General features: G+C 45.2%; 1 long non-coding RNA gene across 1 annotated transcript; it reads left to right on the forward strand.

The window, feature by feature from the left end:
• Window positions 1-3,537: 3,537 nt before the first annotated feature.
• Window positions 3,538-23,358, forward strand: LOC140191828 (uncharacterized). Its single transcript, XR_011883943.1, has 3 exons — window positions 3,538-3,656; window positions 11,633-11,829; window positions 23,317-23,358. It is a non-coding gene; the product is annotated as an uncharacterized lncRNA (long non-coding RNA).
• The last annotated feature ends 595 nt before the right edge of the window (window positions 23,359-23,953 follow it).

The raw sequence follows: 23,953 nt of genomic DNA on the forward strand, positions 1-23,953 counted from the left end.
CTGAGATCATCATCCATACAATGTACAAGAAGGTACAATAACTGTACAAGAAGGTATCCCACTCCTGACACCAAATGTGGCATGGACAAAGTCACTGGAGAGACTGCTAAATATTAAGCAGCCTCCCTATTCAACAAAATGAGATACAGCAGGCATCAGATGGAGACCCTTTCAGAGGACAGTGGTCTGTCTGACCCAACGCTACATGACATTTTATGCGCTAAAAATCAAAGGAAAATTCTGTATTTACAATGCATCCACAATGCTTTCTTTGAAGTACACACAAATTACACCTCCCGCTTCACACCGCACCACAGACATGTCAGTGAATTTTAATCAGCATTGTCTGGTCTTCCAAATAACTGTGGTTCACGGTTCTTAGGAACCCAGGAGCTGCATTTTAGATTTAATCCACAGTTCATATTGGCATCTGAAGACTGGTGGCTGAAAGTCAGTTGCTGAAATTATTTGCCATATGTGCTGACCCCAAAAACATTCTAACAGAGGCCAAGTCATTGCATCTGTTTAAAACAGGTTTATAGGTTTTTGGTTGGTCAGGTTACAGTGAAAAGGTAGGAGAATAAGGTTGAGAGGGATAATCAATCAGCCATGATGGAATAACAAGAGCAGACTTGATGGGCCGAGTAGCCTAATGTTTTATGGTCTTATGGTTTACTTGAAGAAGAAATTAGTGAAGCTGCACCTGAAGTATTGTGTTCAGTTTTGGTCGCTCTTCTCTCGCAAAGATGCCATTAAGCTGGAACAAGTCAAAGGAGATTTACGAGACTTGCTGGCTCTCATGGGACTGAGTTATGGACAGAGATTGTGCAAGTTTTGACTTTTGCCTTGGAGAATGAGGGGTGACTTTATATACAGGTGTATAAAAGCATGAGGGGCACAGAGAGAGTGAATGCGCATGGTCTTTCCCAACAGTTGGGGAATCAGGAACCAGAGAGCAGGAGTTTAAGGTGATAGAGAGAGATTTAATAGGGACCCGAGGGAAAAATTATTAACTGAGCAAGAGGTCCTAATATGGGACAAGCTGCCAGAGAATTTGGTTGAGGCAGGTACATACACTAACAACATTTAAAAGACTCTCAGACAGGTTGATGGATAGGAAGGGTTTAGAGAGCTACAGGCCAAATGCAGGCAGATGGGAATGGCTCAGATGGCGATCCCTCTGCTCCCTCCCCCTCCATTACTCCCCGAACCCCAGATCATCCAAACGAGCTGGTGCCATTGGCTCAAGGATGATAAATGTTATTAACAGAACTGGCCAAATTGAATTGCCTGATTGGCTTTGGGATATTGATATCATTGAGAAATCCTTCCAGACCGGTTTCTGTGATTGGCTGTGGGACAATAACATCTCCAACTTCGTTGACCAAGCCCTTGGCTGTGAGTATTCCCAGAACTCTCAACTCCAACAGTTTCTGCAGCAATGACTCCTGCGATTGGCTGTTAGGTTGTGCCTCCAGTAATGGTGATTGGCTCCAGAGCTTTGATGTCATTATGCAGTCCAACCAATTTCACTCAATTTTGATGGGTCCTGGGTCCTCCTGCAGCCCCATTGACTCGTGGTCTGTCTCACTGTTGATTGGTTCATCAACTGTGACACAGCGAAGGGATCCTATCCAGTCTCATCTGTCGACGGTGGGTGGTCCTTCAGCAACAGAATCAGCTATTGGCTCCGATCCAATAATCCCATTGGTCCACAGAAGGATAGCTACTTAGTGACCTCATTGGTTGGCATGCCCAGGACCCATCAAATGCTTTGGAAGTCCAGTTAAAAATTGCAGTGCAGTAATCCAAATCTATTTGATATAAAGGCATGAATTAGTTTTTCAGCTTCATTACTTATCAGAAATGGGCATACGTTTGCAATATTTATAAGGTGTAGAAATGCTGCTCTGGTTACTTATATTATGTGGGATTAAAAATTCAAATCTGAGTCAAGGATAACACCCAAGCTTGTTACTTCTGATTTTACAGAGGAAGCAAGTTCCCAAGTTTATCAAGAAGTGGATCTGTTTTGGCATTGGGACTAACTAAAAGTGCTTCAGTTTTATCTTCATTTATGCATTTAACATCTGTTGAGGCTGCAGGGTTGTGCATCCATTTCATATGGGTCCCTGCCCTTGTTGGGGTTGAAGGAAACAAGGTGCCAGACTTTCTAGCCAAGCAATTTGCTTTAAACTAAGAATGTAAATGTGGTGCCTTTGCATAAAGGGGAAGCAAAAGCCATGAAATTAGGAGAGGCAGTAGGGGCCATGAGAAGGCCTTGGCGAGCAGGATTAAAGATAACCCCAAGGCATTCTACAAGTCTGTGAAGAGCAAGAGGTAAGAGAATAGGAATAATCAAGTGTGACACTGGAAAAGTGTGTATGGAACCAGAGGAGATAGCTGAGGTACTTTATGAATACTTTGTTTCAGTATTCACTGCGGAAAAGGATCCTGGCGATTGTAGGGTTGACTTGCAGCGGATTGAGAAGCTTGAGCATGTAGGCGTTAAGAAAGAGGATGTGCTGGAGCTTTTGGAAAGCATCAAGTTGGATCAGCCTCTTGGATCGGACGAGATATACCCCAGGCTATTGTGGAAGGCGAGTGAGGAGATTGCTGAGCCTCTCGCAATGATCTTTACATTATCAATGGGGCTTGGGGAGATTCTGGAGGATTGGAGGGTTGCAGATGTTGTTCCCTTATTCAAGAAAGGGTGTAGAGATAGCCCAAGAAATTATATACCAGTGAGTCTTATTTCAGTGGTTGGTAAGTTGATGGAAAAGATCCTGAGAGGCAGGATTTATGAACATTTGGAGAGGCACAATCTGATCAGGAATAGTCAGCATGGCTTTGTCGAAGGTAGAGGGTGTGTGTGTGTGTGTGTGTGAATGAATATGAGATTGAGAATCCAGGAGAATCAAAGTTATTGTTATTTTTGTTCTTAATAAAGACAAACTTAGCGTCTGCAAACATTGGAACATTTTAGTACTGGACTGCTGCTCAATCCCAATGTGCACAACCAGGTCACCATCACAGCTTCAGGTTCTGGGTGAACCCCTCGTATTGCTCACTGGGAAATGAAGTTCTCTATTATGCACACATAATAAAACATCTTTCCTTTCCACTCTTGAAAGACAAACAAATACAATACTTTGTCCTCATAAACCTGCAAGGAGCAATAATCCTTTCCAACAAAGATATCTACATTCCATAACTGGTCTCTTTCCTTTATTTTTGCTGAATTTTCAGCTGTTCAACATTTCAACTTCAATTGTAATGTGCAACTACAGTTCCTTATCCACTCAACATCTTTCAGTCAGTCTCTGAGATGGTTTAATGCTCCTTTTGGTCTGCTAGTTGTTTCCCCAGGAGTATTGCTTACATTTGCTGTGTTACAATTTGTGTTTTTCTGAGAACTTTGATCAACATGTTCATCTTTAACAAATGCTGACCCCTTTGTGTCCTGACAGGTGACATCACAGCCATGGGTTGGAGCCTGTGGACGTAGATCCATACGGTTCTTTCTCAGAGGTGTTCCTGCTCTGTCTGAATCTGGTAGGAATGTGGAGTGACTTCCTCTTGCACGTATCGTGACATGGACCATGTTCCAGAATTGTGAACTGGGATTTGAGTTTGATCTCCAGGCTTCAGAACTGGTAGGCTTTTTGTAGACTTGTCATGATACCATTTCTCTTTTTCTTTCCCTTTCACTTTAGACATTTTGACCTTGTTTGCTCCTGTAGGTGTCAACATGTTTTCATGCATTGGAAGGTTAGTGTGTTTGTGTCGACCCATCAGCATTTGGGCTGTTGAAAGGGCATTTTGCAGTGGCACACTTCTGTAAATCATTAGGCTTGTGGAAATCCTCTCATCCATCTGAGAACATAGAACAGAGAAAACCTACAGCACGATACAGGCCCTTCGGCTCACAAAGCTGTGCTGAGCATGTCCTTCCCTTAGAAATTACCCAGGGTTACCCTTAGCCCTCTACTTTTCTGAGCTCCATGTACCTGTCCAGGCGTTTCTTAAAACACCCAATCGTAACTGCCTCGACCACCATCGGTGGCAGCCCATTCCATGCACTCACCACTCTCTGAGTTCGTATAAAAAAAACTTACCCCTGACAGCTCCTCTGTATCCACTTCGAAGCACCTTAAAACTGTGCCCTCTCGTGCTAGCTATTTCAGCCCTGGGAAAAAGCCTCTGACTATTGTCACGTACCCCGTGACAGGAATAAAGAACCAGCAGAGATGGAAAACACTTTGGAGTCCAGTATTGCTATAAACTAATAATATTTATTAGTAACTAAGCAATACAGCAATATAAATGTAGACAAATCAAACAGGTTAGCAATGATTATATATAAAAGTAAGTGTGGAATATATATGTATGAAAACCAAGCTTCTTTAAGTCTAGGGGTAAAAAGATACAGTCTTACGATGTTGAGTAAAGTTAATTTCAGTTCGTGGTATTTAGTTGAGTAGTGATGTGTGGGGGGGAGAGAGAGAGAGTGAGCTGATGCCGTCGATCTTCTTGTCGCCCTCCGAAATCCTTTACAAGTCACCGACTGTGACTTTAACCAGGGGGACCGGTTTTCCTGTGGTGGAGCTATCACCCCGGCAAGGGTGGACACATAGACAACTCCCCACCAGTCAACCCCTTCTTTACCGTTGGAATAGCAATTTGTATCGATCCGCCTGATCGGTCCTCCAAAACCCACTTTCTCTGCGGGCACAACAATGCTGATTCAGTGTCCAGATCATGTGTCTGAGGTCTGTATCATCTGACCTATTTATTTCTTTGTGCTGAGCATCACCTGTCATTCAAAGAGTCCCTCCTTCCTTGGTCTGTGAAGAAATGCACAAGCAGGCAAACAAGTCCTTGAAGAAATATCAACAACCTGCTGAAAATCATAACATCAAGTGTCCATTAAATAACACCGCCTTCGGTCACCATAGCAACTTACAAGCTGCTCAGTGCTGTCTCCAACTCCAAACTCAGTAAAAATCCAAAGTTACTTCCAATGCCTTAAAGTGACAGTCCAACCGTTAATCTTCGTCTCTCTCTCTCTCTCTGTCCTTTCAAAAGCAACATATCGGTGGTAAATAACTGTCCCTCTCCCCCCCCCTCCCCCCCTCCCCCCCCTCCCCCCTCCCCCCTCCCCCCTCCCCCCTCCCCCCTCCCCCCTCCCCCCTCCCCCCTCCCCCCTCCCCCCCCTCCCCCCCTCCCCCCCCCTCCCCCCCTCCCCCCCTCCCCCCCTCCCCCACTCCCCCCCCCTCCCCCCCTCCCCTCCCCCCCCTCCTCTCCCCCCCTCCTCTCCCCCAAACAAACCATCAATGACAAATGTCTCTCTGTCTCTCTTCAATCAGTTAATAGGGACACTCCTGGATCCCCTCACACTATCCACACGATCAATGCCTCTCATCATCTTGTACACCTCGATCAGGTCACTTCTCACCCTCCGTCGCTCCAAGGAAAAAAGGCCAAGTTCACCCAACCTGTTCTCAGAAGGCATGCTCCCCAATCCAGGCAACATCCTTGTAAATTTCCTCTGCACCCTTTCCATGGTTTCCCCATCCTTCCTCCCCAACCAGAACTGAGCACAGTACTTCAAGTGGGGTCTGACCAGGGTCCTATATAGCTGCAACATTACCTCTGGGCTCCAAAACTCAATCCTATGATTAATGCAGGCCACTGCCCTGTATGTTTTCTTAACCACAGAGTCAACCTGCGCAGCTGCTTTGAGTGTCCTATGGACACGGACCCCAAGATCCCTCTGATCGTCCACACTGCCAAGAGTCTTATCAGTCATACTATATTCTGTCATCATATTTGACCTACCAAAATGAACCGTCCCACACTTATCTGGGTTGAACTCCATCTGCCACTTCTCAGCCCAGTTTTGCATTCTATCAATATCTCCCTGTAACCTTTGACAGCCCTCCACACTCTCTACAACAGCAATCCCCAACCACCGGGCCGCAAAGTATGTGCTACCGGGCCGCGAGGAAACGATATGAGTCAGCTGCACCTTTCCTCATTCCCTGTCACGCACTGTTGATCTTGAACATCGGGTTGCCAACTGTCCCGTATTTGCCGGGACATCCCGTATATTGGGCTGAATTGGTTTGTCCCTACCGGGACTGCCCTTGTCCCATATTTCCCCCCGCTAAGGTAGAGCATTCCTATGAAACCTTTCGTGCCGAAATGGCGTAAAGCGAAGAAGCAATTGCCATTAATTTATATGGGAAAAAAATTTCAGTGTTCCCAGACCCAAAAAATAACCTAACAAATCATACCAAATAACACACAAAACTGAAAATAAATAACACTAACATATAGCAAAGGCAGGAATGATATAAATACACAGCCTATCTAAAGTAGAAATAATGTATGTACAGTGTAGTCAGGAAAATTAAGCCAAAACCGTTTTGTGGAAGAAAAATCAGCACGTACGCAAATGTGCACGTCACATATGTGCACGCATGCATGTGCACACAGGTGCCCGCGCCAGGCTTCATGGTCATGGTAGTCTTTTTTGGGGTAAACAAGTGTCCCGTCAACAGACACAAAAAATGCTGGTGAACGCAGCAGGCTGGGCAGCATCTATAGGAAGAAGTACAGTCGGTGTTTCGGGCCAGGACCCTTCATCAGGATTTGACTGCTACTTTTGTCCCTTATTTGGGAGTGAGAAAGTTGGCAACCCTTAGTGTAAAAGACATGTTGAAGTGAGGTTAACCCCACTTGAACATCCCCACCCCCACCGCCCCGGTCGGCCGGTCCACAAGAATATTGTCAATATTAAACCGGTCCATGGTGCAAAAAAGGTTGGGGACCCCTGCTCTACAACACCCCCCAACCCCCCCAACCTTTGAGTCACAGAAAATTTACTGACCCATCCCTCCCCTTCCTCATCCAGGTAATTTATAAAAATCTTAGGGGTCCCAGAACAGATCCCTGAGGCACACCACTGGTCACTGACCTGCATGCAGAATATGACCCGTCTACAACTGGTCTTTGTCTTCTGTGAGCAAGCCAATTCTGGATCCACAAAGCAAGGTCCCCTTGGATCCTATGCCTCCTTACTTTCTCAATAAGCCTTGCATGGGGTACCTTGTCAAATGCCTTGCTGAAATCCATATGTACTACATCTATATGCTCTACCTTCATCAATGTGTTTAGTGACATCCTGAAAAAATTCAGTTAGGCTCATAAGACAAAGCAATACTGACTATTCCCTATCATATGCCTTTCCAAGTGTTTATGAATGTTGCCTCACAGGATCTCCTCCGTCAATTTACCGACCACTGAAGTAAGATTCACTGGCCTATGATGTCCTGGGCTATCTATACACCTTTTCTTGAATAAGGGAACCCTCCAATCCTCTGGAACATCTCCCGTTCCCATTGATGATGCAAAGATCATTGCCAGAGACTCAGCACTCTCCTCCCACCGTAGCCTAAGGTACATCTCATAAGGTCCCGGAGACTTACCCAACTTGATGCTTTCCAAAAGTTCCAGCACATCCTCTTTCTTAATGTCTGTATGCTCAAGGTTTTCAGTCCACTGTAAGTTATCCCTGCAATCGCCAATATCCTTTTCCGTAGTGAATACTGAAGCAAAGTATTCCTCGAGTTTGCACCATAATTCTGAATTCCCACATGTAACTTTAACCGAGGGCAATTCTGACAAAATGCTGTGTTTCTCCCTGAGGTGGAAGGTTTATGAATAGCCATAGTCAGGATCAACAGCTGGCTTGGGTCTTCAGGGTTCTCGACCTGATGTTGCCTGACCACGATCGCTGCCATCCTAACAGATATATCTAGGTCAAACATTTCCCTGAAATATCTCCAGACAAATTCCCACACTACAAAATATAAATAAAGGGTACTAGTTAAATACTAGTTATATACTTATAACTGCAGAGAATGTACTCTGCAATCTGCCACAGATGTGCCTCTAAGCTCATGAAGCCTGTTGTGTTCCTTTGTATCAGTTACATCAAGGCACACACACTCACAAACATGCTTGCTGAAGTACGGTTCCTGGAATGAGTACATTCCTCCACTGGCATCTGGACCCTTCAAGAACCATACTTTGCAACTGGTAGCCCCGTCGAACCAAATTAACACACAAAGATTAGCTTCTTACATAAAGGCACGTGCATGCACGCACATTACTTTTATCTCCCAGTTCAGTTTTCCATTGTTTTCATGATATGTAGCGATCCTGTAGCCACCGATCTGAACAAGTCCAAGTGAGAGTGCTAATTTTAAAAATACTCACCCACTTAGACTGCTGAGATCATCATCCATACAATGGGCTACAAGAAGGTATCCCACTCCTGACACCAATTGTGGCGTGGACAAAGTCACTGGAGAGAAGTACTGCTAAATATTCAGCAGCCTCTCTATTCAACAAAATGAGATACAGCAGACATCAGATGGAGAGCCTGTCAGAGGACAGTTATCTGTCTGACCCAATGCTACATGACATTTTATGCGCTAAAAATCAAAGGAAAATTCTCTATTTACAATGCATCCACAATGCTTTCTTTGAACTACACACAAACTTCACACCTCCCACTGCACACCCGCACCACAGACATATAGTGAATGTTAATCAGCATTGTCTGGTCTTCCAAATAACTGTGGTTCACAGTTCTTAGGAACCTTGGAGCTGTATTTTAGATTTAATCCACAGTTCATATGAGTATCTGAAGACTGGTGGCTGAAAGTCAGTTGCTGAAATTATTTGCCATATGTGCTGACCTAAAAAACATTCTAACAGAAGCCAAGGTTGATAGGTTTTTGGTTTGTCAGGTTACAGTGAAAAGGTAGGAGAATAGGGTTGAGAGGGAGAATCAAGCAGCCATGATGGAATGACAAGAGCAGACTTGATGGGCCGAGAAGCCTAATGTTTTCTGGTTTTATGTTTTAATTGAAGAAGAAATTAGCGAAGCTGCACCTGAAGTATTGTGTTCAGTGTTGGTCGCTCTTCTCTCGCAAAGATGCCATTAAGCTGGAACAAGTCAAAGGAGATTTACGAGACTGTTGCTGGCTCTCATGGGACTGAGTTATGTACAGAGATTGGGCAGGTTTGGACCTTTGCCTTGGAGGATGAGGGGTGACCTTATACAGGTGTATAAAACCATGAGGGGCACAGAGAGAGTGAATGCGCATGGTCTTTCCCAACGGTTGGGGAATCAGGAACCAGAGAGCAGGAGTTTCAGGTGATAGAGAGATTTAATAGGGACCCGAGGGAAAAATTATTAACTGAGCAAGAGGTCCAAATATGGGACAAGCTGCCAGAGAATTTGGTTGAGGCAGGTACATACACTAACAACATTTAAAAGACACTCAGACAGGTTGATGGATAGGAAGGGTTTAGAGAGCTACAGGCCAAATGCAGGCAGATGGGAATGGCTCAGATGGCGATCCCTCTGCTCCCTCCCCCTCCATTACTCCCCGAACCCCAGATCATCCAAACGAGCTGGTACGATTGGCTCAAGGATGATAAATGTTATTTACAGATCTGGCCAAATTGAATTGCAGAGCACTTTTCAAACAAACAATGTAGTTCCAAATGCTTTATAGTAGAAAATGAAACTAAAAGACAAAAAGCTATTAATTAAAAGTAAGGCTAAATTAATAGGCGCTGCTTCCTGCATGCATGCTGAGCTTGTTGACTTCATTAACTTTGCCTCCAACTTTCACCCTGCCCTCAAATTTACCCGGTCCATTTCTGACACCTCCCTCCCCTTTCTTGATCTTTCTGTCTCTGGAGACAGCTTATCTATTGATGTCTACTGTAAGCCTACGGACTCTCACAGCTGCTTGGACTTCCTCTTCCCACCCTGTCTCTTGCAAAAATGCCATCCCCTTCTCGCAATTCCTCTGTCTCCGCCGTATCTGCTTTCAGGATGAGGCTTTTTATTCCAGGACGAAGGAGGTGTCTTCCTTTTTGAAAAAAAGGGGCTTCCCTTCCTCCACCATCAACTCTGCTCTCAAACACATCTCTCCCACCTCACGCACATCTGCTCTCACCCCAATCTCCCGCCACCCCACTAGGATAAGGTTCCCCTTTGTCCTCACCTACCACCCCACCAGCCTGCGGGTCCAACATATAATTCTCCGTAACTTCCGCCACCTCCAACGGGATCCCACCACCAAGCACATCTTTCCCTCCCCACCTCTTTCTGCTTTCTGCAGGATCGCTCCCTACGTGACTCCCTTGTCCATTTGTTCCCCATATCCCTTCCCACCGATCTCCCTCCTGGCACCTATCCTAGTAAGCGGAACAAGTGCTAAACCTGCCCTTACACTTCCTCCCTCACCACCATTCAGGGCCCCAGACAGTCCTTCCAGCTGAGGCAACATTTCACCTGTGAAGTCGGCTGGTGTGATATACTGCGTCCGGTGCTGCCGGTGTGGCCTTCTATATATTGGTGAGACCCGACACAGACTGGGAGACCGTTTCACTGAACACCTACGCTCTGTCTGCCAGAGAAAGCAGGATCTCCCAGTGGCCACTCATTTTAATTTCATGTCCCATTCCCATTCTGATATGTCAATCCATGGCCTCCTCTAATGTCAAGATGAAGCTACATTCAGGTTGGAGGAACAACACCTTGTATTCTGTCTGGGTAGCCTCCAACCTGATGGCATGAACATGGATTTATCTAACTTCCGTTAATGCCACTCCTCCCCTTCTTACCCCATCCCTTATTTATTTTTATTCCCCCCCACCCCCTGTCTTCTCCTATCATTTTGGATCTCCCCCTCCCTTTCTCACTTTCAAATCTCTTACCATCTCTTCTTTCAGTTCGTCCTGAAGAAGGGTCTCGGCTCGAAACGTCGACTGTACCTCTTCTTATAGATGCTGGCTGGCCTGCTGCGTTCCACCAGCATTTTGTGTGTGTTGCTAAATTAGTAGAGTTTGAGCTGGTGTCAGCTGAATGTGCATCCCTCATGCTTTTAAGATTTAATTTGACAGTTCAGGAGCATTGTTCAATAAAACTGACCTGCCAATTCTCTTTTGAGGGAGGTTGTTTAAATTTAAGAGACTGTTGAACGAAGACCGAAGAGCTCGAGCAGGTTTATAAAAACGAAAATGATTCTGCGATGTGCTCTGCTCCCAGAACATTGAGAAATTTAAAAACAAGTTGGAGAACATTAAGTTCAATTCTTAAAAAAAATTCAGGAAGCTGATGCAGAGCAGGTTGGGCAGGAGTGATATGCTCTCTCATCCTGGTTTCAGTTAAAAGTCCAGCAGTAGTGTTATGACTGAGTTGTAGTTTGTCAAAAGATTGCTTTGGAAGTCCACTTAAAAATTGCAATGCAGTAATCCAATCTATTTGATATAAAGGCATGAATTAGTTTTTCAGCTTCATTACATGACAGAAATGGGTGTACCTTTGCAATATTTGTAAAGTATAGAAATGCTGCTTTGGTTACTTTCTTTATGTGGGATTAAAAATTCAAATCTGAGTCAAGGATAACACCCAGGGGAACCAAGTTCCCAAGTTTATCAAGAAGTATATCTGTTTTGGCTTTGGGACCAACTAAAAGTGTTTCAGTTTTATCTTCATTTATTGTTCTGAAATTATTGCTCATCCATTTGTTTATTGCAGCCATACCAGAAGACAGGGAAGATAAGGTGCATCAGGCTCATCTGAGATATACAATTGTGTGTCATCTACATAACTGTGGAAATCAAGTTTATGCTCTCTAATGAAGTCTCCAAAGGAGAGCATGTATAAGGAGAATAGCAGGGGACTAAGACCGCTTCCCTGAGGAAAAGTAAAAGTGAATTCAGACAAATCTCAAGGTTGGATATTTTGTACATACTTTGATAATAAATGTACTTTGAATCTTGAATCAGAACTGAGACTCTGTTGGCATCAGTGCTGAGCCTGAGGTTGCTGATAATTTTGGTAAAGCCCTTAAACACCTTACACTCCTTCAACACCTCATTTGATTCATATTGCCTACACCTGATCAGTCATTCCTTCTTCTAAACCTAGGCCTCAACATCACTGGAAAACCAAGGTTCCCTAAACGTGTTAGTTCCTACTTTCAATATTTCACTTATGAGGATGTTGCAGTTGCAGGGGAAGTGTGTAATAGAGGGGGAGGGTAGTGGATGGGAGTGGATCTGGGAGTCCAAAGTGAATGGTCCCTGCAAAACCCCGTGATATCCTTACACTGGAAAGAGGGCAAAGGAGATTTCTAGTGATGTTGCTGGGACTGAGTTGTGGAGGGAGTTTGAACATGTTGACTCTATCTTCCTTGGGTTGAGGAGAACAATGAGGGATCTTGTAGAGGTGTGTAAAATTATTGGTTAATTGATTTACTATTGTCCCACGAACTGAGATGCAATGAAGTCAAGTCAAGTCACTTTTTGTCATTTCGACCATAATTGCTGGTACAATACACAGTAAAAACGAGACAACGTTTTTCAGGACCATGGTGCTGCATGAACAATACAAAAACTACACTAAACTAGGTAAAAAAACAACACAAAAGTACACTAGATTACAGACCTACCCAGGACTGCATAAAGTGCACAAAACAGTGCAGGCATTACAATAAATAATAAACAAGACAAATAGGCACAGTAGAGGGCAGTAGGTTGGTGTCAGTCCAGGCTCTGGGTATTGAGGATTCTGATGACTCGGGGGAAGAAACTGTTACGTAGTCTGGTCGTGAGAGCCCGAATGCTTCAGTGCCTTTTGCCAGATGACAGGAGGGAGAAGAGTTAGTATGAGGGGTGTGTGGGGTCCTTCATAATGCTGTTTGCTTTACGGATGCAGCATGTGGTGTAAGTGTCTCTAATGGCAGAAAGAGAGACCCCGGTGATCTTCTCAGCTGACCTCACTATCTGCTGCAGGGTCTTGCGATCTGAGATGGTGCAATTTCCGAACCAGGCGGTGATACAGCTGCTCAGGATGCTCTCAATACAACCTCTGTAGAATGTGGACTTTCCTCAGCCTTCGCAGAAAGTAGAGACGCTGCTGGGTTTTCTTTTCCATGGAGCTGGTATTGAGAGACCAGGTGAGATTCTCCGCCAGGTGAACACCAAGAAATTTGGTGCTTTTAACGATCTCTACAGAGGAGTCGTGGATGTTCAGCGGAGAGTGGTCGTTCCGTGTCCTCCTGAAGTTAACAACCATCTGTTTTCTTTTGTTCACATTCAGAGACAGGTTGTTGGCTCTGCACCAGTTCGTTAGCCGCTGCGCCACCTCTCTGTATGCTGACTCATTGTTCTTGCTGATGAGACCCACCATGGTCGCGTCATAAGCAAACTTGACGATGTGGTTCGAGCTGTGTGTTGCAGCACAGTCGTGGGTCAGCAGAGTGAACAGCAGTGGACTGAGCACACAGCCCTGGGGGGTCCCCGTGCTCAGTGTGATGGTGTTGGAGATGTTGCTTCCAATCCGGACTGACTGAGGTCTCCCTGTGAGGAAGTCCAGGATCCATTTGCAGAGGGAGATGTTTAAGCCCAGTAGGCTCCTTGTCCTGCATACTGCATAATGAAAACCTTGTCCTGTATACTGTTCATACACTCAAATCGTTGCACGGTACATTAAGGTAGAAGAAGATAAAATAATAACAGAATAAAGTGTCAAAGTGCTGCACAGGTAGACAAGAAGGTACAAGATCATAATGAGGTAGACTGTGAGGGCAAGTGTCCATTTTATCATATCCAAGAACCACTTAATGGACTTATAACAGTGCAGTGGAAGCTGTCCTTCAGCTTTGTAGGACTTGCTTTCAGGTTTTTGTACGTTCTGCCCAATGGAAAGGAGAAGAAATAATGTCTGGGGTGGGTGTCAAAGTGACATGGAACATATTATGACCAGCAGGGCACTGGGGAATTTAGTGGAACTGAGGAACCTAGAAGTACAAATGCATTGTCCATTGAAAGCAGCTTCACAGGTACACAGGGTGGTGAAAGAAAGCATTTAGCATGCTAGTATTCATTTGGGCATTAGAGCAGGGATATTATGTTGCAGTTGTATAAATCACTGGTGAGGCCACACTTGGAGTACTATGTACAGTTTTGGGCATCCTTTTAAAGGAAAGATTGAAAGATTAAGAAGACTTAATATGGTTAATCTGGGAAGAGTGCGGAGGAGATTTACAAGGAGAAGGCCTTAGTTACATGGAGAGATTGACCAGGCGAGGTCTTTAATTGTTGGAATGCAACAGATGATGGGTGACCTTGGGGAAGTGTTTAAAACGGGTTGTTAAGTCCTCAGACAAGGTCTGGAATCAAAAGGTTGAGTATGGTACGACTAACCATTTAAACGGCTGGCTGTCATTGACCCGGTTCAAGTTGTTGGGCCAGATAATTGGCTGTGTCATGGCTGACCCATTGTATGAGCCAATCGGCAGCACTGTGGTGTTAAAGTGGAATCTGAATAAAACTCGGGAGACCAGCTTCTTATAATTTCCAGTTTATTGTGCACCTTCCTGCAGGAGTTTGAGACTCAGTTGTCAAAGGGAAGGCACCTAAGTACTGCCACCATCTGACAAGTGGACCCGCTCCCTCAGGTTACAGCTGTATATTTATACACAGTAAGCCCCATACATCTATAATAACTAAGCAGTATCTATAGCAATGTATTCCAGGCAAATCAATAAAATCAACTTGTAGACATGAGGAAAGTCCACCTGGCAAGGGAGTCGTACCTGGTGTGTAGGGTACAGGTTACCAACCATTCCCTCCTTTCCCAGGTGTGTACAATTATGTATATAATCGACCAATATTGGTAAAAACTGTGTGGGAACACAAACCTGTCCCGCTGGGATGATCCACCTCAGAGGGGTCTCCCTGAAAGGTACGTACCTCCCGCATGTCTGGCGTACCCATTCTGATTGAGTCGTGGTAGGTTGCATGACGTGAACCTGAGGGGACTACAACCAACGAGGATTGTACCGCACTCTTCACTGACTCATCCGCTAAAGAACTGCCTTTAGAGACCCAGTCAAACATGCGGGTGTGGGCTGCACATTTAATGATAGCCAAAACTCGAGGTAGCTGTAGAGCAGTGAGTAAGTTGTCTACAAAGGTGACATTACTAATGGGGTGGCCAGAGGAAGTCGGAAATCTCCGATGTTCCCAGAGAGCCCCGTAGTCATGTGTAACTCTAAATGCATAACGAGAGTCTGTGTAAATGTTTGTACTTCTGTCTGTTACTAGGATACAGGCACGAGTCAGAGCAAACGGCTCAGCCTTCTGGGCTGAGACAGCTGCTTCAAAAGAGGCCTGCTCAACTACTTCACTGACGTCACTATCGCAAAGCCAGAACATCGTTTCCCTGCTGGATCCACAAAAGAGCTATCATCCACATAAAATGTCAAGTCTGCATCTGCAAGGGGCTGGTCAGTTAGATCCTCTCGAGCGGTAGTGAAAAGATGATTTCTAAGCACACAATCATGCTGTGGAGAGGAGGTATGCTTTGAAGGTCAGTTAGGAAGGTAGTGGGATTAAGCATTGTGCAGTGAGAGAAAGTAAGCAATGGATTAGTTAGTAGAGCTGTTTCATATCGATTCTGTCGTGCTTGAATGAGATACTGGTCTGCTGAGAGGTCAACAATTCTACCAATGAGTGGGGTGTCAGGACAGTTACAAGTTGGTGCAATGTTATGTTGGATGCTGCTGTTACTAAAACGTAGTTGGCTGGAAGTACTTGTATGCATGAAGGTACTCCCCCAGCTACGGGATCAAGCTTGTTTGAGTAATAGGCTACTGGACGCTTCCTGTCTGAACACTGCAGTAGCACATTCTTCCTTTACGGTTACGTAGAGCTGGAATGGTCAGTCATAGAGTGGGCGACCAAGAGCTGGTGCTCGAATGAGGCTCTCCTTTAGCTCATTGAAAGCTTCCAGCTGTGTGTCTGTAAGCGAGCAAGCAGATGGTGAGTTTGATGAAGCGAGGGGGGTCAGGTGCTTGGTGTGAGTGGCGATGTGAGGAATCCATTGCCGACAGAAATTCAGGAGCCCCAAGAAGGCTCGCATCTGTCTCGGGGTAGTAGGTGGGGGAGTATTTACAATGGGTGTTATCCGATCTTCTGTGGGGCGCCGCTCTGCCACACTTATCAGGATGCCCAAGAATTTTACCTCGGGCTGTGATCGCTTTACTTTGTGGGGTGGAATAATGTATCCCAATGAATGCAAAAAGTTTAGTAGGAGTTTCACAACTCTTCAAAATGTCACTTGCCAGTAATAAGTCATACACATACTGGACTGTAGTAGAGTTGCCAGGCAACTGGAGATCACGTAACTGCTTCTGGAGCGTCTGTGAGAAGAGTGTGGGAGAATGTACAAATCCTTGGGGTAGATGCGTCCAAGTTTACTGACATCCCTGATAGGTAAATGCGAATAAATATTGAGAATCCGGGTGCAAAGGGACAGCGAAAAATGCGTGCTATAGGTCAATGATAGTAAATACCAGGGCAGTAGCTGGTATGTGACTCAGGATCGTTGCGAGGTTCGGAACCAGAGCATGGAGAGCAGCCACAATCTCATTTATTTTGTGCAAATCTTGGACGAGGTGCCAGTCCTTGCTTCCTGGTTTAGGTACCGGGAAGATAGGTGTATTGCATGGAGAGGTGCAAGGGATCAAGATTCCTTGTGCCAAAAGGGAGTCAACTAACAACTGCACCCTTTGTATTGCCTCGGGTTTGAGGGGGTATTGTGGAATGGATGGGGGAGTCTGTCCTTCTTTCACGGTGATCTGGACAGGGGGGCAGTTGGTGTGGCCGACTTCATGGTCCGAAATTGCCCAGAGATGGGGTACAACATCCTGGGTTCGGTAAATATTAATAGAGTGTCTTACCAGATGTCCCATCTTCCAGTATGGGAGCTGGCCCGCATGCAAATCTTGCCAGTCTCCCTTCGGGGTTGATCAGAATTCAGAAGCCGGGTCCCAATGATATGTCAAAGCTCCTCGCATTCGATTTCGGTCATTGTCAGGCCAATCCATATTATTTGTTGTAATCATGTTGGCTGACTTAGTGGGTAATCATTGGAGTAGTAAGGCATTAAACTGGGGGGACGGATTCCCATTATCAAAGGCCTGGTCTCCTGCGAAAGTGCTGTAGCAGGCCACAAATAGCTCACAATAGTCTGGTCCCGATTCCCCAGGCTTAGGTTTGGATTCAAGTACTTTAGTGATGTTTACAGGTTGCTGGAGAGCCCTTTCCAAGGCTTGGATAATCTGGTCTGTCTGTTCATTCTCATTGTGGTATCTTAATTCTGCCTTCCATTTTCACCCTCATCAGCTGAGAGAATCATGCAGCAGAGATCGAATAAATCTTGCAGGGTCACCTTATACATGTGTATAGTACTGCTGACATACTGAGCAAACTGTGCTGGTTGTTTTTCTACCTGAGGCCTGATTCATGATCATTATCATTTCTTGAGGCTTCCAGGGTGCATACACAGGGATCACGGAGGGCTGTCCCTCCTCCACTGCTTGTGGACTGGGCAGCATTCGGGTGGGCAATTGTCTTGGTGGAGCCGTTAACTCTGGGGTTTTATTGGATTCTTCCGTCCCCGTCTCGGAACAGTCCTCGGTATTCCCTTTATGGATCTCAGGGTAGAGAGGCCTCCCGTTCCCTGCTGCCGCTGTTTTACCCGAGCGGCCACCGTATCTGAATACTGGGAGGATTGGGTTTTGGGAGCACTGGGTGCACCTGGCCCCTGGTAAGATGCGGGGGTGGGTGGGGGGGTGTGTTGCGGTGGGTGCCCAATCCTCATCATGGTCACTGTCCTCAAACAGGGTTGGTATGCCAGAGATGGGTTCGGAATCCCTTGTTTCCCTATTTCCCCCAATGAGTGGGATTATTGAATATGAGCCAATCAGTGATGACGTTGCAGGTCAGGCAATGGATGAGGGCAGTCCGCTGGAGCCAACAGCTGATATTGTTGCTGAAGGACCACCCATGGGCGAAAGGTGAGAGCTGGCGTGGATCCCTTCACTATGTCACAGGGGATGAGCCAATCACCAGCGAGACAGGCCCAATGGGGCCACAGGTGAAGCTCATCACAGGGGTGAAATAGGTTGGGCTGCACAATGACGTCAATTCTCTGGAGCCAATCACCATTGCCGTGAGCAGAACCCAGGCTGTGTCCTCTGGTCCTAGATTCACCAACTGTAGGAAACATCCTCTCTGTATTCACTCTGTCTGCCCATTCAATCTTCAACAGGTTTCAATGAGATCCACCCATATTATAACATTGAACACAGAAAATACAACACAGGAAAAGGACACTTTTCCCACAGTGTTATTCTAAACCAGCTAAAAAGCGAATCAAAAACACCCAAACAATAATCTCTCTTACCAACACAATGCCTATATCCCTCCATCTTTCTTACACCCATGTGCCTATCCCAATGTCTCTGAAAAATCTCTAATGTATTTGCCCCTACCATTATACCAGGCAGCGTATTCCAGTCATCCACCACTCTGAGACAAAAAACTTTCTCCTCGCATTCCCCTTGAACCTACCCTATTTCACCTTCACAACATGCTCTCTAAACCAGCCAGCATTCTGGTGAACCTCTTCTATATTCTCTCCAAAGACTCAACATCCTTCCTCGAGTGGATTGACCAGAACTGTGTGCAATACTTCAGATGTGGCCTATACAGAGCTGTAAAGTTGTAACCTAACCTCTTCACATTTGAAGAGTTGACTAAAATCCATGTAGACAATATCCACTGCCCTACCATCATCAATCTCTCTTCTCTTTCTTCTAAACTCCAGTGAGTACAGGCCCAGAACCATCAAATGCTTCTGATATGTTAACCCTTCCATTCCTGGAATCATTCTCGTGTAGCTTCTCTGGAACCTATCCAATGCCAGCACATCTTCGATAAGGGGCCCAAAATTGCTCACAATACTCCAGATGTTGGCTGACCAATACCTTATAAAGCTTCAGTGTCCTGTCTTTGTTCTTATATTCTCATCCTCCTGCAATGAATGCATTTATTGTATTTGCCTTTCTTACAATCAACTCAATCTGCAAATTAACCTTTACAGATTCCGAAGCAACACACACAGTGGTAGAATCCCTGCACAAGGGATTTAGGGAATCCTGTGCAAGGACTCCCACGTCTCTTTCCACCTCCTGATTTTTGAATTTTCTCCCCATTGAGAAAATATTCTATGCCTTTATTCCTTCTATCAAAGTACTTGATCATACACTACCTTACACAATATTCTATCTACTACTGCTTTGCCTGTTCTCCCAATCTGTCCAAGTCCTTCTGCAAACTCCCTGGTTCGTCAGCACTACCTGCCCCTCCACCTATCTTTGTTTCATCTGTAAACTTGACAATAAAGCCATCAATTCTGTCATCAAAATGATTGACATTTACTGTAAAAAGGACTGGTCCCGATACCAAGCCCTGTGAAACACCAACAGCCAATAATAATTGGCCTATGTTATTCCGAGACAGTGTAAGATGTGGATGTGGGGTCCATTTCAACATTAAAGAGAAATTTATATGTGTACATGGATGAGAGTGCAGGGTGATGGGACTAGGCAGATAGAGTCACAGGATCATAGAAAAACACAGAGCACAACTGGCCCTGCGACCCATCTAGTCAGTGCCAAACCATTTAAACTGCCCCGTTCCAGCATCCTGCACCCAGACCTTAGCCCTCTGTACCCCTAACAGCCATGTACCTGTCCAAACATCTCTTCAACATTGAAATCAAAATCGTATCCACCCCTTGCTCTGGAAGCTTGTTCCACACTCTCGCAGCCCTCTGAGTAAAGATGTTTCCCCTTGCGTTCCTCTTAAACATTTCACCTTTCACCCTTAAGCAATGACCTCTAGTTGTAGTCTCACCCAACCTCAATGGAAAAGGCCTGGTTGCATTTTGCACATCTATACCCCTCATAACTTTGTATACCTTATCAAATATCTCCTCAATCTTCTAAATTCTGGGGAATATAGTTATAACCAATTCAATCTTTCCTTATAACTCAGGTCCTCCAGACCTGGCAACACCCTTGTAAATTTTCTCTGTGCTCTTTCAACCTTGTTTCCATCTTTCCTGTCGTAGGTGACCAAAACTGAACACAATATTCCAAACTAAGCCTTGCCAACGTCTCGTACAACTTCAACGTAATATCCCAACCCTTGTACTGAAAACTTTGATCAACGAAAGCCAATGTAACAACATGAACTACCACGTTCAAAGCCATGCTGACGATCCCTAATCACTCCCTGTCTATCCAAATGCTCGTATATCTGATCCCTTGGAATACTTTCCAATAATTTTACCACTACTAATGTCAGGCTCACCGGCCGATAATTTCCTTGAGCCTTTCCTAAACAGCAGAACAACATTAGCTATCCTCCAATCCTCCAGTACTTCACCTGTCACTAAGGATGATTTACACATCTCTGCTAGGGCCCCTGCGATTCCTGCACTTGGTTCTATAGGGTTCAGGGAACACCCTGTATGGCCATGCGGATTTGTCCACCTTGATTTGCCTCAAGAATGCAAACAGCTCCTTATCTATAATCTGTGTAGGGTCCGTGACCTTGCTGCTACTTTGCCTCACTTCTACAGATTTTGTGTCCATCTCCTGAGGAAATACAGATGCAAAAGATCCATTTTAGCTTTCCACCATCTCTTTAGGCTCCACACACAGATCACCATTTTGATCTTCCAGAGGACCAATTTTGTCCCTAGCAATCCTTTTGCTCTTTAGTTATCTGTAGAATCCCTTAGGATTTTCCTTCACTTTGTCTGCTAGAACAACCTCATGCCTTTTAGCCCTCCTGATCCCTTTCTTAAGTGTTCGCTTGCATTTCTTGTACTCCTCAAGTCCCTTATTTGTTTCCACCTGCCTGTACCTGGCATGACTCTTTATTCTTCTTCATCAGGACCTCAGTATATCTCTCAAAAAGCAAAGTGCCATAAACCTGTTATCTTTCCCTTTTATTCTTTCAGGCACATAAATGCTTTGTGCTTTCAAAATGTTATTTTTGAAGTCTCCTACTTACCAAGTACACCTTTGACAGAGAACAGCCTGTCCCAATCCACACTTGCCAGATCCTTTCTCATACCACCAAAATTGGCCTTTCTTCAATATAGAATATCAACCCGAGCAGCAGACCTATCATTTTCTATAATTATGTTTCAACTAATGGGATTATGATCAGTAGATGCAAAGTGTTCCCCAACGCAAACTTCTGCCACCAGCCCTGTCCCTTTCCCTAATAGGAGATCAAGTGTCCCACACTCTTTCATTGAAGATTGCATGCACTGAACACACTGGACAAACTCTATCCCATCTAGCCCCGCTACAGTCTGGGAGTCCCAGTCAATGCATGGAAAGTTAAAAACATCTACATAGTATCGCAACTTTATATTTCTTGCAAGTTTGTGATCTCTTTACAAACTTGTTCCTCTAAATCATGCAAACTGTTGGGTGGTCTGCAATATGGCCCCATTAACATGGTCATACGTTTCATATTTCTCAGTTCCACCCACTGGATGAGTTTTCAGCCTGTCCTGACTGAGCACTGCCATGACATTTTCCCTGACGAGTAAAGCCATCCCTCCCACACTATCACGTCAAAAACAGTGTAACCCCAGAATATTGAGCTGTCAGACCTGCTCCTCGAACCAAGTCTCACTAATGACAACAATAACATAATTCCACATGCTGATCCATGCCCTGAGCTCACCTGTCTTTCCTACAAAACTTCTTGCATTGTAATAGGCACAACTCAGAACAATAGTCCCCCCCATGATCAACCTTTTGCTTCCTGATTTTGTCTGAGTTCTTAACAATGTCTCCAGAACCACTCCACTATCTGCTCTGGCATCCTGATTCTCATCTGCCTGAAACTCTAGTTTAAACTCTCCCATGCAGTACGACCAAACCTTTCTGTTGGGATATTTGTCCCCCTCCAGGTTAGGTACAAACTGCCCCTTTGTTTTAGATTTACCTTCCCTCGGAAAGAGCACAATGATCCCAAAAATCTGAAGCCCTCCCTCCTACGCCAACTCCTTAGTCACATGTTAAACTCTATGATCTTCCTACTTCTGGCCTCACCAGCACATGGCACGAGTAGCAATCCTGAGATCACAACCCTGGAGGTCCTGTCTTTGAACTTTGCACCTGACATCCTGAGCTCACTTTGACAAACCTCGTCCCTCTTCCTACATATGTATGTCATTTGGATCGATATGGACCATGACCTCTGGCTGCTCACCCTCCCATTTAAGAATGTTTAGAACTCTGCCTGAGATGCCTTGGATTCTGGCACCCAGAAGGCAACATACCAACCTAGGATCCTGTTCTCATCCACAGAGCCACTTTTCTGTTCCCTAACTAAAGAATCTCCTTTAACCACAGCTCACCTCTTGTCCACCCTTTCCTTCTGAGCTACAGAGCTAGACTCAGTGCTGGAGACCTGACTGCTGTGACTTTCCTCTGCTGGGACATCCCTCCAACAGTATCCAAAGTGAATTACTTGTTTTTGAGGGAGATGGCCACAGGGGTACTCTGCATTGGCTGCTCACCCTCCTGACTGTCACCCAGTTTCCTGTGTTGTTTTACCTTGGGTGTAACTACCTCTCTATACACCCTGTCTATCACCCCCTCAGCCTCCCGAATGATCCAGAATTCCTCCAGTTCCAGCTCCAACTCTTTACATTGAGTGTTCGAAGCTGCAGCTGGATGCACTTCTTGCCATTGCTGTTCTGTCATCATCTCTGCCAGTGTCCACTTGCATTCAACTTTGGCAAGCTCCTCTCTCATGCCTCTGTAATTCCCTTTATTCCACTGTAATAATGATGCATTTGACTTGATCTTCTCCTTCTCAAACTGCACGAGGATTTCTATGATATTACGATGACTGCCTCTTAAGGGTCTCTTTGTTTTATGCTCCCTAATCAAACTGGGTTCATTACACAACACTCAATCCAGAAATGCTTTTTTCCTGGTGAGCTCAGCCATAGGCTGCTCTATAAAGCTATTTCATAGGTATGCTACAAATTCCCTTTGCTGGGATCCAGCACCAACCTGATTTTCCCAATATACTTGCATGTTGAAATATGCCATCACGATCATAATATTGCCCTTAATGCATGCCTTTTCCATTACCTGTTGAAATTTCTGACCAACATCCTGTCTACTGTTCGGAGGCCTGCACATAACTCCCAACAGTGTCTTTTTTCAACTTGCAGTTTTTAAATTCTACCCACAAGGATTCAACATCTTCCATTCCTCTGTCACCTCTTTCTAAGGATTTGATTTCATTTTTTTTTACCAACAGAGCCTCCCCACCCTCTCTGCCTACCTGCCGGTACTTTCAAACCAATGTCTATCCAGGAGGGAGGACAAGATGGGGGCATGACGCAGTGCGCGCGGCCGTTCCGAATTGATATCATATCTGTGAAGTAGGACACCGTGCACAATCTTGATTTGATAGAGACAGACCTGAAGAGGCACGGAGGAACATCTGGAGTAACTTCTGAAATGCTTGCTTCGCTGCCGCTGCTACTGTGCGATCGAGAATCTCTGGAGGGAAGGCACCAAATCCTCGGCCTTGCCTATTGCCTGTTGCCAGGGCCGGGGTCAAAGCGCTCGGCAGAGATGGTGCTCGGTGCATCGGTGACGGGGAGCTGGTCGGAGGCTCAGAGTCGGACTGTGGTCGGATGCTTCTGGAATGCTGCATCGGCAAGTTTGCAGCGCTGGAGGTTTACCGTCTGCGTGAGGTGATGGGACTTTCGAGAGACTCTGTGACTTTACCGTGCCCATGTCCTGTTCTTATCAAATTACGGTATTGCTTTGCACTGTTGTAACTATATGTTATAATTATGTGGTTTTTGTCAGTTTTTCAGTCTTGGTTTGTCATGTGTCTCTGATATCATTCTGGAAAAACATTGTATCATTTCTTAATGCATGCATTA

This window comes from Mobula birostris, chromosome X (genome assembly GCF_030028105.1).
Source record: "Mobula birostris isolate sMobBir1 chromosome X, sMobBir1.hap1, whole genome shotgun sequence".
Taxonomy (NCBI): Eukaryota; Metazoa; Chordata; class Chondrichthyes; order Myliobatiformes; family Myliobatidae; genus Mobula; species Mobula birostris.